At 58.0% G+C, this 17,213-nt stretch overlaps 1 protein-coding gene and 1 long non-coding RNA gene across 2 annotated transcripts in view; one reads left to right on the forward strand and one right to left on the reverse strand.

Moving 5' to 3' along the window:
• The window catches only part of Emp2 (epithelial membrane protein 2), a 31,272-nt gene that overhangs the window by 1,450 nt on the left and 12,609 nt on the right, over positions 1-17,213 (forward strand). The window lies entirely within an intron of this gene.
• Positions 6,934-12,810, reverse strand: LOC125612298. Its single transcript, XR_007342594.1, has 3 exons — positions 12,800-12,810; positions 10,801-10,804; positions 6,934-7,070 (listed from the first exon to the last, which is right to left on the reverse strand). It is a non-coding gene; the product is annotated as an uncharacterized LOC125612298 (long non-coding RNA).

Raw genomic sequence — 17,213 nt, forward strand, 5'->3', positions numbered from 1 at the left:
GTGAGCGGTGGGCTGCGCCTGCCCCCTCCCCTGCCCCTCCGGGCTTCCTGGTGAGGCGCGCCCTCCCTGCCGCAGGTGGAAAGCCTGGCCAAGCAGTTACTCGGGGCCAGGAGCCCCCCCTGCCTCCCCTCAAGCCCCGCTCTTTCCGGCCTGGCGAGGCCTTGGTGTGCGTGGGAACGGGGTGGGGTGGGGAAAACAGGGCGCAGATATCCGCAGGCGCTCGGGGATAGATGCCCAGCCCACAGCCCCAGCAGGGGCGTGGGGTGGCAGGGAGGCTCGGAACCTGTTTTCCCACCGCCCCCGCGGAGAAGAGGCCGGAGGTCGAGGCAGAGCAGGCCACAGCGCCTGGAGCCTCTTCTGCCCCTCAAGAGGAGAACTGGGTGAGCCTGCCGTCCAGGGACGGGTGTTTGTGTTGGAAGCCCTGTGGGTGGCCAGCGGGGCTCGGACGGAGGGCCAGGAAGCAGGAGCGAAGGGGTTGAGCTCGGGCTGCGGCCCCACCCACAGGGGAGGGCCCCCCTCAGGCTGGCGCTGCCCCAGATTGGGCCTCTTAATTGTAAATACAAGGTGCATCCATTTAGCACCCCCCCAACACACACCAGAAATCACACCTGGGTTTCTTTTTCCGGCTTCTGCCCCAGTGTCTTAGCGTGGGACCTCGCCCGGGCCTGTGACAGCACAGGTAGTTCACCTGGAGGACCAGCGTTTTTCCGCCAGGCCTAGACCGATCCTCCCCACCCTGTCCTCTGCTCTGTCCTCCCTGGCCGGTGGGGCCCACGAAAGTCCCATTCTTTGTCAGGACCACACTCCAGTAGACATGGCCAGAAAGGGAAATCTGTCAGACAAACACATATGAATACTTTGCCGGCCAGAGGCTGCCTCAGACTGCCCGCTGGGTATGGAGGTGTGTTTGGGAGGCGGGAATCCAGCACCCTGCGGGGGGCAGCTCAGTGTGTGTGTGTGTGGGGGGCAACACCCGGCTCATGCCCAGCTCTTGGCCAGGTGGGGCCTGGGACACAGGCTTTAGCACTGGGGAGGGGAGCCACAGGGAGCTCCTGAGGGTGGAGGTGGTGGGAGTCATCACCCAAAGGTGGGCCGGGGTCCCAGGTACTGTCCCTGAGGAGAGTTAAAGGTCAGGGATGGGCTGCCTGTGCAGGAGGCTGTGTGTGTGTGTGTGTGTGTGTGTGTGTGTGTGTGTGTGTGAGAGAGAGAGAGAGAGACAGTGACAGAGTTTGGGAGAGTAGGTGACTGACGGCGGCTGGATTGGGGGAAAGGGCAGTTGGCATCCTAGAAAGAACTGGCACTGGTGGCTTCCGCTTGTCTCCGGAAGGCATGGGGCTAGGTGTGGGGTAGCGCGATGGGGAGGCTCCCTCCTTGTCCCTCGGGCGGCTCTGGCTCTGTGCAGAAGTTGCCCACAGAGTGCAGTTTTGGCAGGGCTCTGGCGGGAATCGGAATCGGATGCATCTGGCTCTTGTTAGGCCAGGCCAGGGGCTTGTCTAAAAATATCAGAGGCAGCGCTGCCACCCAGCGAGAGTGTGCAGCCTGGCTGTAACCCGATGCCCAGGGCGGGGGCTGGCGGTGACGACACCAGCCTGTGGTGTTCCAGAGTCCCTCAGACTCCTCCTGGCAGCCCAGCCTGCGACGGGTGCAGCGCAGGAAGGGCGAGAGGAAGCATTCAGGGCAGCCATGGGCTAAGACTGGGGAACTGGGGGACATAAGGACCTTAGAAAGTCCCAGTCTGGTGGCTAGGGACACTCAGAGAAGTGGAATGAGCTGTGCGGCATCCACAGGGAGTTGGCAGCAGACCCAGGGCCAGATCTGGGTGTAGAGCTCATCCAGCTGAGGAGCCCAGTGGCTGGGGAGGGTCAGGGGGATCCCAGCCCTAGGTCCCCAGGGTGAGTGACCTATCTATCTAGGCTGCTGGATCTCCGTGCTGACACCCTAGGAGAATGGTGGGCAAAGAGCTATGATGGGTGCGGCACCTCCCACTGGGCATCTGTGACTCTGGGGGCACGACCGCCAGGCCATCCTGGGGCGGGATGTAGGGAGGAGACGGGGAGAAGGAGCCCTCCTTCTTCCCATGCAGAGAGGCTGTGGTTCAGGTCAAGTGTCTCCGTCCTTGACGAGTCGTTGTTGGGCTGAGAAACTGAATTCCTGGCCCTTACCTTTCTTGGGAAGCCGGGCTTCAGTTGACCTATGGGGGACCAAGGGGAAGAGGGGCTGCTCCAGTTCCTGCCCTCCATGGACAGGCTGGACAACATCAGCTTCTAGAAGCTTCCTAGGACTCTGGGTCCAGAACGGAGGGACGCATCACCAAGTGATGTTGGTATAATATTTGCCCTCAGAAACCTGGGACATAAAGTAGCTCTCACCATGCAGGACATAGAGACGGGCCAAGAGTCCCTCCCTACGCGGGGCTCCTGGTCTGAACTCAAGGACGTTTCCTATAGCAGAGTCCCTCGCTTGAGATATTTTTTTCCTAATGTGCTAATCACAGACTTCTCCGGTGAACTGTCTTTCCTTAGAAGGAAATAAATTTAAATATTTTTTTTTCAGTTAGTAAATATGATCCCAAGGATCTCATTAATCTTATTTTTAAAATTTTTTTGGAGGTAATAGGGATTGAACTCAGGGGCACTCAACCACTGAGCCACATCCCCAGCCCTTTTTTGTATTTTATTTAGAGACGGGGTCTCACTGAGTTGCTCAGCGCCTCATCATTGCTGAGGCTGGCTTTGAACTTGCGATCCTCCTGCCTCAGCCTCCCAAGCTGCTGGGATTATAGGCGTGTGACATCTCACCCGGCGGCGGCGGCTTCATTAATCTTATTTTAATGAGTGTTTCCCAAGGGGTGTCATTATTGGTGGCACCCAAGATGATTTTAAAAGGTCTGCAGTGGAACATTAGAAAAGAATGTATTAATTAACGTATTTTTCTTTCTTTCTTTTTTTTTTAAAGAGAGAGAGAGAGAGAGAGAGAGAGAAAATTTTTTTAATATTTATTTTTTAGTTTTCGGCAGACACAACATCTTTGTTTGTATGTGGTGCTGAGGATCGAACCTGGGCTGCTTGAGCCACATCCCCAGCCCTAACATATTTTTCTTGATAGACATTTGAAAAATACATGTAAACCGCACACAAACCCTTGGTTTCGCAAATACTCCTGCTTAAGTTCCAGTGAATGTTCATGTTTTAAACTTGACATTTTTTAAGTATTTAAAGAATTTCCTTAATTGGCACAAGGGACTGGAATGTACACATTTCATACCTTCCATGATGGGTCTAATCTGGAAAGATCTTTAGCTCCCCACCCAAGCTCCCCTCTCCCCAGAGGCCCCTGGGGTCAACTCTGCGGCTTGGCTTAGCTTCTGAGAGTCTCTTTGATGCAGGTCATCCTCTGCCCCCTGGCCCTCGCTGGCTGCCCTGAGGGTCAGAGGAGATGACATATCCATGTCAGCAGGTAGAAGTGGCTTGAGGACCTGTGGTCTGCAGGCTGAGAGGCTGGCTGGCCCACTTTAGTCTTGATGGAGACTCTAACAATGCAAAGCAGGACTTCCCTGTCTTCAAAGGAAGGTGTAGTCCAGTAAAGGTCTGATGAGTATCAGGATGACCGCTCCAGGACCCGGGCCACCACATGCGGTTTCGGGGAAGCCAGCACAGGCTGGCCAGCAAGGACACTCCTACAGCCTTTAGACAGTAATCTCCCTTCCCCACCACAGTGAGGATTCCAGGGAGAGCCACCTACATAACTATCCATCATCTGCAGGATATTTTACACCAATTAGAAAAAAGAACACGCTTCATCCATGTGTGCTAATATGGAAATAGCTGTGTGGCCCTTATTGAGCTGAAAAAAAATTATCAACTATATATGAAAAAGGCACTATTTATATAAAAATAAGCCAAGATTCTTGTTGGGTATTCCTGGCCTCGCACGTCTTGTGTGTGTGCGAGGAACAGTGCTTGGAAGGGTGGCGGTAGATGAGTGTGGTTGCCTCTGGTGAGAGCCAGGGGTGTCCCAGTGGGTGAGGGGACTCGGATCCTGTCTAGGACAGGAGAATGTGCCTGTGAGCCCCCTCTGTGCCAAACCCCACTGAACAAGCTGCTCCCCCCAGCATGGGGGACATGCGCGCTTTCCAAGAATGGTGGGCCACCCTTTAGACAGTGAGTGTGGCCGTGGCAGGCGATGGATCGCGTGGTGGACCAGTAGGGACAGGTGAGGGTCCCATGACGGTCCCCTAGGAACCTTACAATGTGGATTTCTGGGGGCACAATGGGTTTCCGGTCCGAGTGCTGTCCACAAATGTTAACCCTGGTCTGGGGAAGAGGCACAAAGTGGGCTCCCTTGGGGTGTGTCCATGGGGTGCTGTGAGGTCCAGGGGGAGGCCTCTGGGAGACCATTGGGAACGGGAGTCCAGGGCTTCAGAGGGAATCCCAGGACACAGGGGAGGCGTGTTTCAGGGTAGGAGGAGGGGCCTTGACTTCCCGTGTCACCGTGGAGGTGATGAGACTCACATTGCACCGTCCGAGCCTCTCATAGCAGAGCAGTTTCCCGGCCACGGGCCGGACCTGGGTGAAAGAGGACAGCGCCCCCGTGAGGCAGACCCTTCTTACCCCTGCTCAGGGCTGCGCGCGCCGCGCTTCCACGCCACAGAGCGCAGGGCCCGAGTGGGACTGGAGCCCGAGGCCCCTGGGCTCTGTGGGATGCGGCTCCTTCTTGTGCTTCCCAGAAAACATCAGCGTCTTCCTCTCCTCCCGGATAACCCTGGTCTCTGGGGCCCAGAATATTCCTTCGCTACGGAAGTTCTGGTGGGCATCCTGCATGTCCTTCCTGCAAAGTCGGCGGTCTCAGCACTCGAAGGTCCTGGGGGACGTGACGATACGAACCCCGCTTTCCCCGCGCCTTCTGTCCCTTTGTGAAGACACATAGGTCCTCGGGTGATGGGATTTTGAGTCATATGTGGCAAGGGGACCACATTGAGTCCTCTTATTAATGTGGAAAGTGTCGAGCCCCAGGGCCTGTGGCCTGAAAGAGGCCCTCCGTGACAGTCCTCAGTGAACGCCACCACAGCCCATCAGCAGCTACACGGGAAGCCGGGACGGCCCTCTGCCTTGGTGTCTCTGGATTCATGTCTTCTCTTTACTGTGGCCACCGTCTTGGCCCAGGCCCCCTCCGTCTTTTGCGCTGACAACTGCACCGGCTCCATGACCACTGTCCCTGCAGCCACCCTGTCCTGCCGACCACTTCCTACCCAGGTGGACTGTGCAGAGGGCAGACCAACCTGGTGACTCTTGCTCAGCTCACTAAAGACTCCTTGGTAGTCTCAGTGACTCCTAAAATGAAGAAGGAAAAAGAAGACCCGGGTCTTCACCATCTGCCCCGACGTCCTTGCTGGCTGCCCATCCGGTGGCCGGGAGCTTGACAAAGCGCCAGTCCCAGCCCCCACCTGCGAGGAAGGACGGCAGACTCTGGGGGGGGCCGGGTGGGGTCCTGCGGTCCCCGGGCCCAGGGTCTGGCTGCTCTGGGCTCCCCCCCGGCCCCCCTTGGCCTTCGGGCTGCGGCCGGCCTCAGTTGGTGCAGCTCCAGCGCCTGCCCCTGCTTCCTCCTTTCCCTCCTTCCTCTCCCTGCCCTGGCTCTCCTCATCCTTCCACAGTCCCTCGGATTCCCTGGGAAGTTTCCTGACCCCAGGTCACTTCAGAACTGCACACTGGCCACGAGGTCCCACGGTATGTGAGGTGGAGGGCCGGCAGGCACAGGGACCGTGTGCGGGTCACAGCTGAGCTCGCCATCGCAGCCCCAGGGCGTCCAGAAGGCCACGGGCCTTGGTGAGCTGGGACCGGCTGCAGGTTGGCCGGGAGAGAGGGGTCAGGGCGGCTGTGTCCTCTCCCAGCAGTAGCCCTGCCTGGGGCCATGGCTCTCGAGTGGGGTCCACACAGCTGAGGGTATCTGGAACTGATTTCTGGAGGACAGACGGTGTGGAAACTTGGAAAGGCCGTGTTCGTTTTGAAGCATATTATTCAAATGGCTTCCACTTGGCAGTGGTGTGATTCTCCATCTGCGGAATTCACAGCTAAAGGTGAATTGAGGCCGGGCACGGGGCGCACCCTGAGGTCTCAGCGCTCAGGAGGCTGAGGCAGGAGGATGGCGAGTCCAAAGCCAGCCTCAGCAAACGCAGTGCTCTAAGCAACTCAGTGAGACCCTGTCTCTAAACAAAATGCAAACCAGGGCGGGGGATGTGGCTCAGTGGCCCAGTGCCCCCCTGAGTTCAATCCCCTGAACCCCCCCCCAAAAGTGCATTGAGGTCTGAGGGTGCAGGGTGCTGGCCTACCTGCCTACAGGCCTGGGGATCAGTCCCCAGAATTAAAGAAAAAATGGTTCTCTCTCATAGGGGTGATATGGGCAGTGAGTGGTGTACAGAGGTCCCCAGCGAAGGTGGGGACCATGTGTCACTCCTGGAACCACACCAGGTCACCATCAGTGGACGTGGACTTGCCCCCGGGCTGGCTGCAGTGCGTGTGGGCTGCTAAGGACTCAGTTTCACACTCTCCAAAACTAGTGACAAGCCCCTGGGAGGTTAGCCCCAGCGGCTCTCCTGAGGTCCACCCCCAGAGAGTGACGGAGGGGCATGGGGTTAAAGCCCAGCCACTGGCCAGCAGGCAGGGCAGGCTGAGGCCCGGCCTCCGCTCGACACATCTCTCTTGCGTCCTCCCCGTCCCACCTGCTCCCCTCACCTCCTCCCAGTTCCCACCGAGAGCCCCCCTCAGAAGACCAAAGCTTGGGGACCCCACCCCAGGGCTGCCCCAGGCCACCAGGCCCACAGAGGCGCACTGCTTGGCCCTAAGACCCCTTCCCACCACCGAGGAACCGAGGTCAGTTAGCAGCTGCCTGTGCCCGGGACGCCTTGGGACCAGGGGGCAGAGCTGTGGGGGCGCAGAGGTGAAGGAGGCTGAGATGAGGCCCAGAACCTCCTTCCCGGCCCGTGTGAGCGGTGCCCGGGCTTCGTCCCAGCGCGAGGGTTGGTGTTGGACACACACAGGCAGTCCCCGCATCTAGGAGGCGACGAGGAAGGGCGTCTTCACCTTCCTGGTCCCACGAGGGCTCCCTCTGCATTCACGCCGTGTCCGCCGACACCCAGCGTCCAGATGCGGCGTCCGGGGACCGTGTGCCTGTGACACTCGACTCCCGTCTGCACGGAGCTCACAGCAGCTGGCGCTTTGGATATCACCACGAAAGGCTGGGGAGGACTGACCCAGTGGGGTGCAAACTGCCTTTCTCGGGGGCAGCTTTAATGAACATAGGTGGCCTTCCGTGGGGGATCTGCCTCTGGGGAGTTGTCAGTCTCCACCAAAAATGTCTGAAAAGTCCTTGCGTCTGTGCTGGACGTGTGGAGACCTCCCCGATGCGGGGGACGCTGTCGGACACAGCGCTTGTGCCGCGGGAGGCACAGGGAGAGACCTAGAGGTGACTCAGCCTAACGGGGACCTGCCCGGGTCACTGCAGCCCGATGTGAGGGCTGGAGGGTCCCTGGAGGTGGGTGTCTGAGGGGATCCTGGGGGCTCCTAGTGGATGGAGAGGGACCACGTGCCGGTGAGAACCCGTCCCCAGAGGTCCCGGGAGGGGGGGAATTGAGGACCCCAGTCCTGGCTGAGCTTTGTCCTCAGCGGGGCTCAGGGCTCCTGGAGGACCGGCCTGGACCGCTGCCCCTCAGCCTTCTGGTCCTCCGTCCCCTGCCCCGGGTGTGTCCTGGAGCCTGAGCCCGCACGTGTCCCTTCCCTGCTGTTCCAGGGAGATCAAGGCCTCCGTGTCAGTCCCTGCACTCAGAGGCCCTCTCCTCTGAGGACCCCGTGCCTGGTCCACCCTCGAAGAACCTTTCGCTGAGCTTTGCCCTCTGCTGCCCGAGGCCCTCCCAGGCGCTGGTGGGGACTGGTTTCAGGCGGGGGTCGGTCAGCCCAGTGTCGAGAGGCCCCTGGCTCAGACTGGGCCCTTCCAGCTGGACCCAGCTCCTGAGCGAGGCTTCTCCTCTCCCCACGGGGGGCGGCAGAGGGCCCCTGGGTCACCTCCTCCGGCTGTACCTGACCCAGTGTTGGGCAGCCTCAGTGAACTCAGAACTTCTCTGCTTTTTAATATTTTTTTTCTGAGTGAGAGGTTTAGAGTGCACGATTCTTTACCTTTTAATATACTCCAAGAAGTGTGTCAGTTTTAGAACGCGTTCATCGTCTCAAAAAGAGACCTTCCTGTTTAGGTATCACCCCGTCAGTCCTGATCACTGACCCTTTCAGCCTGCGGGTCTGCCTATTCTGGAATCACATAATATGGACCTTCAGTGACCGGCTTTTTCCACTTAGCGTGATGTTTTCAAGGTTTCTCTGCACTGGAGCATGGACAGTACCCATTCTTTTTTCATGGCCGAATACTATTCCGTGGTGTGGAATATTATTTCCTTTTGTGTTCATCCCCGGATGAATGTGTGGGTTGTTTCCACCTTTTAGTGATTGTGAAAGGTGTGGCTCTGTGTGTTCATGTGCAGGGTTTTCCTTGGAGGCGGGGTGTATTTCTCCTGGTTTGTACCTGGGGTGGAACTGCCAGGTCCTGGGCCCCTGTTCGTGCCCACGGTGCAGTGAGCTCTGATCTTCTGCTTCCCCAGGTCTTACTGCAGCCCCCGGCCATGTCCTGGTTTCTAGTCCTGGGGAGCTTCCACTGTGACATCCCTACAGGCCTGAAGCAGGCTCCTGGGGCCAAGCGGGGCCCCACCAAGGCTCTGGGACGGGCTGGCCAGGGCGGGGGCTGGGGAGCTGGAGGCAAGGGGACACCTGCTCTGGGACATGAGGTCACCGGGTGAGACAGCCATCCCCATTCAAGTGGCTTTCAAGACCCCCGGGGCAGCGTGGCCTCTCTGGCCCTCGTCCGGCTTCCTTCCTCCTTTTGGGGAGCATCAGCGCAGAGCAGAGCCGTGGGGGCTGTTGAGTCTCACCTCCGAGGGCCATTTGTGGCCAGTGACGCTGGTTTTCCACTCCCAGGAGCCAGGATCGTTGCTTTTTAAACGACGGCGTGTCTCTGTGTTAGAAAGTGGCTCAAGGACAAGCCTGAAGTGACATCCACGGTGGTACTGCAACGCGGCGGGCAAGCGGCCGAGGTTCAGGGCCCCTGCTCAGCGTTAGGGCCCAAGAATCCGGGGCAGGTTGGGAAGCAGCGAGGTCCCCGCGGGGACGAGCTCAGGGACACTGAGGGACACTGACGGGCACTGACGGGCGCTGGACGCTGAGGAATAGCGCAGGTGTCGGTGGCTCTAAGGACCCCCCGTGCCTTTCAGCTGAGATGCCCGAGAGTGGACTCCCCTGTCGGTGAGCTGTGGGAGGGTGTCGCTGTCACAGGGCCATCGCGCTCTCCAGTGGGAGGGGGCCGGGCCTGGGCCCGTGTTTCTTTCCAGATCAGAGGGGCCCCCCTGGGCCAGCTTAGCCCCCGCCTCTCCTGAGCGGAAGTGCAGAGGAGCAGGACCAACAGAATGTGACACCGCAGTCCCCTTATCCGGAGGCTGGTTCTGAGATACCTGAAGTCTCAGACGGCACGGAGCCCTGTGTTCAAGCACAGGAACGGCCATGGTGGCCCTGAGAGATAAGAAGGCTACTGAGAAACTCACGGGCAGGCAGCACATACCGAGCGGATACACTAGACAGAGGGCTGATTCTCGTCTCAGACGCGACACAGGGGATGGCTTGAGGTCGTGTCGCACCACTCAGGACAGTTCATGAGGTAAACCTCATGGGTTGTTTATTTCTGGAATTTTCCACTTAATATTTTTGGGCTGTTTGACTTCAAGTAAGTGAAGCTGGGAAGGTGACACTGTGGGCTAACGGGGGCGGAGAGGGGGAGGGCGGAGGGAGGTAGAGAGAGATTTATTTTAAGGAACTGGCCTGTGTGACTATGGAGGCTGCCAAATGCAAAATCTGCAGGGCAGGCCAGCAGGCTGGAGATCCAGAGAAGAGCCAGTGCTGAAGTCCAAGTCTGAAGGCCATTTGCTGACTCTTCTTGCTTAAGAAAGCGACCTCTTATTTAGCCAGGTCTTCAACTAATTAGATGTGGCCCACCCCCTTAGGAAGGACTCTGCTTGACTCAAAGCCCAGCAACTCAGATGTAAATCTCATCCCAAATCTCCTCCCAGAAGCCCTGGGGCCAGACAAGCAGACCGTGAAAGGAGCTCTCTCGGCCACTTAGTAGCGCCAGACACCACGTACTAGGGTTAACAGACCAGGATCTCTTTCCAGTCACTCCCTTTTCAATTCAAAGAGGAAATCTCAGGGCTGGGTTGTGGCTCAGCGGTAGAGCACTCACCTAGCACAGGCGAGGCCCTGGGTCCGATCCTCAGCACCACCTAAAAATAAATAAATAAATAAATAAGTGTATTGTGTCCAACTACAATTAATAAATAAATATTTAAAAAATAAATAAAAAGAGGAAATCTCGGTTTGGGGCTGATGAGCCCTTAGATCGTCCCAAACTCGTTCAGGGAGACCCGATTCTAGCAAAGAAGTGGAGAGCTGGCCTTGGACTTGACCTCCAGCAGCTGGGAGCTGGTCTCTGTCCCTGGTTGTTGGTCCCCGCGGCACCCACTGTTATGGCGGGCGCTGGCTTCCCTTTCAGTCGTGGTGTAGGTTTCCTTTTAGAAATCGTCAGTTTGTTGACTTATTTGTCTGTTAGGGGGAGGGCTTGAACCCAGGGATGCTGAGCCCCTGAGCCTAACCCCCTGCGTAGCCCGTGAGTAAGGTCTGCTTTGCCCTGAGGAGCTCTGGGTCTAACGGACCGGACCGTGCTGCTCCATGTGTCAGTCAGGCTGGGTAACAAGCCACCCCAGAAGGTGACCCTGGAGGGCCTTTGAGCTGGACTCTTGGGTGGGCTCCTGACTCTGCTGGGCTCACTCGCGCTGTGGTCAGTGGGCGAGTCAGCGGGGCCACCGTGGGTCTCCCCTGGGAAGCTGTCTGTGCTCCTGCCCTCTGCACCGCATCCCAGGCTTGCTCATGTGGTAGCTGGGCAGGCAGGGAGCTGGACAGACAGGGAGCCGGCCAGTGCGCGCGTCCTCTTGAGCCCTCCAGGAAGAGGTGGCACCACATCACTTCTGCCACCATTTGTTGCTGATCCAAACCCCGAGGCCAGCTGGGGTTCCTGGACGGGGAGATAGACCCCACCTCCTGATGGGGGATCTGATCTGCTGACAGTTACTTCTTTTCACCGGTGGAGGTTGGACCCCTGTTTGTCTGCTGTGGGGGTCAGGGTGGCGCTGGACTTGCAGAATGACTTGGGAGGAGGGTGTTTCCTCCTTTCAGTTTCCTGGACCGTTTTGTGGAGTTGGGATTCTTCTTCTTAAGCGGGAGGAGGAGCCTGGCTGCATCTCTTTGCTCCTCCGTGTGCTCCGGTTCCTTCCACCTTCCTCCAGCAACATCCACGGGGCTGGGAAGAGCGACCTGCAGGCATGTGCAAGACCCTGATCCCCTGCTCGGGGCCACAGCCCACCCAGGAGACACCTGCAGCCTAGCTTCAGCCCACAGGGGACCCTGGAGAGGAGTCAGGGCGCCAGCTCATCTCACTGACGCAGGGCCACCCAGTCTACACGGAGCTGTCCCACCCCGTGCCTTTCCTGGTTTCTTCTGGAGGTGGCTGGAGGTGGAGGGGGCTGGAAGGGGCTTCTCTGCCCTCGTGGCGTTTCTCCCCAGCNGCCCAGCACCCCCCTCGCCTGCGGCTGCTCTGCCCTCCCAGGGCCAGCCACACCACAGGTGCCGCCCTGCGCAGTGGCCCAGTGCCGTCTGCTTGTTCACACACCGTCCTCCACACGCCCAGCCGCTCCAGGGGCACAGTGTGCCCTGCCCCTCTGGGTGTCCCTGGGGCCTGCTCTACGGTGCTCAGTGACTGTCCCTGGCATGAACAATTGCTCCATTTTTAAAGAATGAGCAATAGTTAGTGGCTGGAAGGCTGAGGCCCGAGTCCCTGCCTGTCACCAGTGAAGTGGCTAATGGGAATATGTCTGTCACTTTGATCCCTTACAAAGTGAGTCATCACAGTCCGTGCCTGTCCTTTCGAGAGGCCTGTGACCCCTCCGAGGGACGTCTGTTCTACACGCAGTGGTGGGAAGAGCCCTCAGCGGGAGGATGGGGCGTGACCGTCATCCTCTGCTCCCTTTGTCCCCGGGGTGCTTCAAAGCCGACCCAGGGCCAGCCTGGAGGAACGGCAGGTAGCTGTGGCCAGCATCTGGAGCCCCAGGTGGACCAGGACTTGGATGGATCCCACATTGGGCCTTAAGGTGACAGGACCCCAGAAGGGAAGGAAATCAGGCGGAAGCTGGACGGCCTGATGGTTTTGGGGTGGACGCCTGGGCTCAGATCCCAGCCCCAGCCTTGGTTAGCAGGTGGCCTCTGGGACGGGTCCCAACCTCCCTGGGCCTCACTTACTCTACCTGTGAGATGGGGCTGATCCCAGCCTACATCAGAGTTGGGTCGGGGGGCACACCCGGGGCAGTCATCCTGGCTGTCCTTACAGTGGACATCCTGGTCTCACTGTTCCAGTGGCTGAGACCCGCGACTGTGCAGACAGATTCCGACAGAGTCGTCCTCAGTGGCTTCTGCCCTGGAGCACTGCCAAATTCCACTGTCCCGCCTGAGGCCGTTTCCGGACAGAACCAACGGTTGGCCCTGTGCCTGGAGCCCTGGCCCTGTGCAGTGAGCACCAAGCTGGGCCGCCCAGGGCGCATGGGCTTCCGCTGTCCCCGGGGCATCTCGGAAGCCTGGATGTTCCTGGCTGGCAGGTGTCCAGACACCAGGGAAAGAGGCTGCGCTGACCTCTGCCTTCCTGAAAATAGAGGCCAAAGCCACTGTCCCCTCGGAGCGCAGGGGCAGTGGGAGGGGCCTGGGCTCCGGCCAGCCTGGGGTCGAAGCACCAGCCCCTCGGTGGCCCTTGGAATCCCGCTGGCTGCCGGGTGACCGCCCGGCTGCCCGCCTTCCCCAGGGGCCGTGCCCGGGCTGCTGGGCGCTTTGACGACCCCCCCGGGGGGGGGGGGACCCGGGGGACTGGGGTGGGGAGGGGGGGACCCGGGGGACTGGGGTGGGGAGGGGGGGACCCGGGGGACTGGGGTGGGACCGCTTCGGTTGGAGGACGGCCCCACCTCCGGACGGTCTGAATGGAAGGCTCCAGCCTCGAGATCGTCCTTTGCCTGCGGTTCCCGGGAGGGTCAGCAGAGGCTGAGAACCGGTGGCTCCGGCAGGAGGAGGAGCTCGTCACGATCATGGGGTGGACGGGGACCCTGGACGGCCTGGGCGAGGGCCTGAGGCCTCCCTTCCACCCTCAAGGCCCTGGTGGACTTGTCGCCCCACCGATGACAGACTGGATATTGCCTCTAGGAGTGGGAGGGCCAGTGAGTCACCGCGGACAGACTTGTGCTTCCCCACACCCGGGGCTAGACGCACAACGGCTCGGCGCATGCGCGCCCGCATTTCCAGCGCGGTGGACAGTGGACCAGGCCCGCAGGGCCGCACCTCCGCCTAGGACATAATAGAACTCTGCTTAGCCAGCCCTTGGGGTACCTATTATCCGAGGTCTGGATGGGCATTTCTGGGGCACTGACCACCACCCTGTCAACTGTTAGAACTCCAAAGTCACTGAGTCCCAAGTACTGTGTGTGTGTGTGTGTGTGTGTGTGTGTGTGTGCGCAGAATTTCTATAGCTCCACCGAGACTCCCAGGGCCTCGCCCTTCCTCCTGCCTGTTATTCCTCCTCCTCGGCCTGGTGCTATCAGGTCCCAACGCCCAGAGGGCGCTGTTGCTGCTGAGGAGACCCTTTCGCCGCTTCTCCTACTGGGTCCCCAATTTCTTTTCCTAAAATAAAATATCCACCGGGCAAGGTGGTGCACACCTGAGACCCAGCTACCTGGGAGGCTGAGGCAGGAGGACTGCAAAATCGAGCCAACGTGGGCGACTTAGAGAGGCCTCGTCTTGAAATGAAAAATAAAAAGTAAAGAGGGCTTGGGGTGTAGCTCAGGGTGCTGCGGGCTCGGGGTTTCAATCGCCAACACCAACACCGCCCAAACCAAGCTGAACTAAACCCCCGCAGTTCCAACGCCCTGCTCTGTAGGCTGTTTTATGTGATTGTTTCATGGATATTTCACAGACCGCGAGAACTTGGGCTTCAGTCATGGCATGTACCCCCAGTCGGAGCACCCAGGTGATTTACTGCACCCAGTGAGAACCATGTAAGCTCAGTGCAGAAGGGAACACACTGTGATAAATAGAAACCGCAAAACTGCAGCCATTCCACCATGTCTGGACAGCTCTTTTAGAAATCTATTTATTTTTTAGTTGTAATTGGACACAATGCCTTTATTTTACTTATTTATTTTTATGTGGTGCTGAGGACTGAACCCAGAGCCTCACACGTGCTAGGTCAGCGCTGTACCGCTGAGCCCACCCCAGCCCTGGAGAGCTCTTTTCAATGATCAAGTGAAACCCTATTCACAATCCATAATCCATAATCCACCCCAATCTCCAAGTGATTGGAGAAATGCTTCAGCCTGGCCAGGGAGCTGAAGGATGAAGAATGCAGGAAACCCTATTTTGGGTGCCAGCAAAGAGTGAAGTGGAGTTCTTAATCAGGCCGGGTCTTGATTCGCCCAGTTCCACCTCAACTTGAGCTGCTGGGCGGGTGCAGGAAGAAGCCGCCGTCATCAACCCTCCTGCCTGGTGCGAAGGTCAAGAGCAGTCCAGCCACAGGAGATGGCAAAGTGGTGACCTGACGCTTTGTGTCCTCCGGCCTGTTTTCATCAGTCAAGCGTGTGAGTATGAAAGGGAGAGCAGCACAGTGTCCAGGGTTTGGAACTGCAAAGCCAGGGGTTGGAGTCCAGCTCTGCCCACTTTGGCAATCCCTGGAAGGCTCTGGGAGCCTAGTTCCTCATCTGTAAAACGTGGCTAATGACCCCTGGCTCTGCTGGCCCCATCAAGCTGACATAAAGACCAATGCAGGACACACCGTGTAAACCACAGCTGGACCTTTAATCATGACGAGTCTCGCCTTCAGGGGGGGTGCCCCTCCGGGCTCCATCCCCCGGATGTGCTTCACCTCCTGCTTGTCTTGGAGTCGGGCCAGCCCAGAACCGAATCTGCCCGTCTTCCCTGAAGAGTGCCATGTGTGGACTGCTTGTCCTCATTGTCCAGGGACAGTAGCAGCTGCTGAGGCTGCACGCGGCGGAGGGCCGGGGAGGGCAGAGTCTGGAGAGGGACTGGCTGGAAAATGAGCGCCACGAAGGCAAATCTCACCCCATGATCTTGGAACAGACACGGGGCATTTGCTTTGCACCTGGGATTCTGCAACAGAAGACAGAAGGAGAAAAAAACTGAGGCAGAGCTTAGAAAGAAATATGGGAGAGAGATGGAGCCACAGAGAGGGGGAAGAAGAACACTGAGAAGAGAAAGAAAGTAGAAATGGTTTGGGAAAAGGGTTTGTCAAAGAGTGACAAACAGCACACTGTTTGGCTCTGCAGTGTACATGTTTACATGGGGATGACCGAGGGGACAACGACTGATCTTCTGAGACGGAATGGGATAATGGGGGAGGAGACGGGAATAAGTGTCAGTAAGGAGAAAAACTCTTCCCTAAGCAGGAAGATACCAATAACAACCAGAAAACAGAGTGCACAGATGCTGCCTGGAATTACGGGGGAGGGGGTGGCTGAAAGGGAGAGTGATCATTTAGATCATTTAGAGGAGTGCGACTGAGGTAGGGCAGAGGCTGTGGGTTTCATCTTACACCTTTTGGTTCTGCTTATCTTTTTAATTTATTTTTAAACCATCACATTATTATACAGGACAAAACGTATGTTGAATCGCTGCAATCAAAACAGCAAAACAACAACAACGACCACTGCAGGCTGGGGACACAGCTCAGCTGGTAGAGGGCTTGCCTTGCATGCACAAGGCCCTGGGTTCAATCCCCAGCACCACCCCAAACCAAGCAACCAAACAAAAACCCCACTGCAATCACAGGATTCTGGTTACTAGACAGGAACTGGGAACGTTCCCCTAGTGCAGTCCCCTGATTTCAGGCAGGTAAACACCCAGGCTCAGGAGGCCTCTTTAGAAGAACATTCTATTCAGCGCCTGAAGAAATGACGAAGGGAAAAACAATGTGGTTCATGACAGAGGCCTTTGGGAAATGGTGGTGGATTTCTGAAAGATTGTGGTGAGCCTTCCAACAGGTCTCCATCGAGATCCAAGGGTGACTGGCATTGGCCAGCAGATTTCTAGACCTGGTCCTGTTCCTGCTTTGCCGTGGGACAGGATCCAGTCTCGGCCCTCCCTGGCCTCAGTTCTCGCTTCTGGACAATCGAGGACTTGAGTTTTCCAGAGGCCTTGGTAGTTCAACATTTCTATAACTGTAAAATGGCAGCTCCTGCACAGCGAGGGTGGCAGAAGACAGAGGGGGAGACAGACCGTAAGCAAAAGAGCAAGATGACTTCAGACTGCGCAACTCCTGGGAGAAAAAGAAACTCGGGGCAGGGGACGGATGGTGCTGGAGGGAGGAGTGGTAGCTTCCCGTTGGTGCTCAGAGGCTCTTTTCTTGGGAGGGATGTTTGAAATGAGACCCAGACAACGTGAGAGTGTGAGCTGAGGGGAAAAGGAGAGACTGCCCAAGGGACATGGCCAATCTGGCTACAGTGGGAGAGCACTGAAGCCTTCAGGAAACAGGGGTGTGTGTGGTGGGGGGGGGGACCAGAATTCAGTATTATGTCCGTTGAAGGGAAGATGAGTTTGAAGGTCAAGGAGTAATTCTGATTCACCCTGGGTTCAGTGGGCCGTCTCCATCCAACATGGAGCCCGGGGTCTCCAGAGAGGACAGGGTGTGCTGTGGGGGTGCTGTAGCAAGGGGACAGCATTGCTGGGACAAGCCATGGGAATGGCACAGGCTGGTTTCTAGAGGCCAGAATCACACCTCCGAGGAAACCAGAGGATGTTAAGGATCAGGACATCCAGGCTCCTCCACCCACCGCCCATGTCGTGTGTGAGCTGGCCCGGGACTTGGTGCCCCCTGAAGACCTCCAAAGGTCAGCTGAGGTGGCACTGATGGGGTCCTGGATGCACTATATGAAATTGAAATCTCAGAGTAAAATGACTTACATGCTCGGACTCGGCTCCCGCTCCCCCGCCCAGGGGTCTGCCCGGGGGTGCTCTAACCCAGTGGGGGGG

This window comes from Marmota marmota, unplaced genomic scaffold (assembly GCF_001458135.2).
Source record: "Marmota marmota marmota unplaced genomic scaffold, marMar, whole genome shotgun sequence".
Lineage (NCBI taxonomy): Eukaryota > Metazoa > Chordata > Mammalia > Rodentia > Sciuridae > Marmota > Marmota marmota.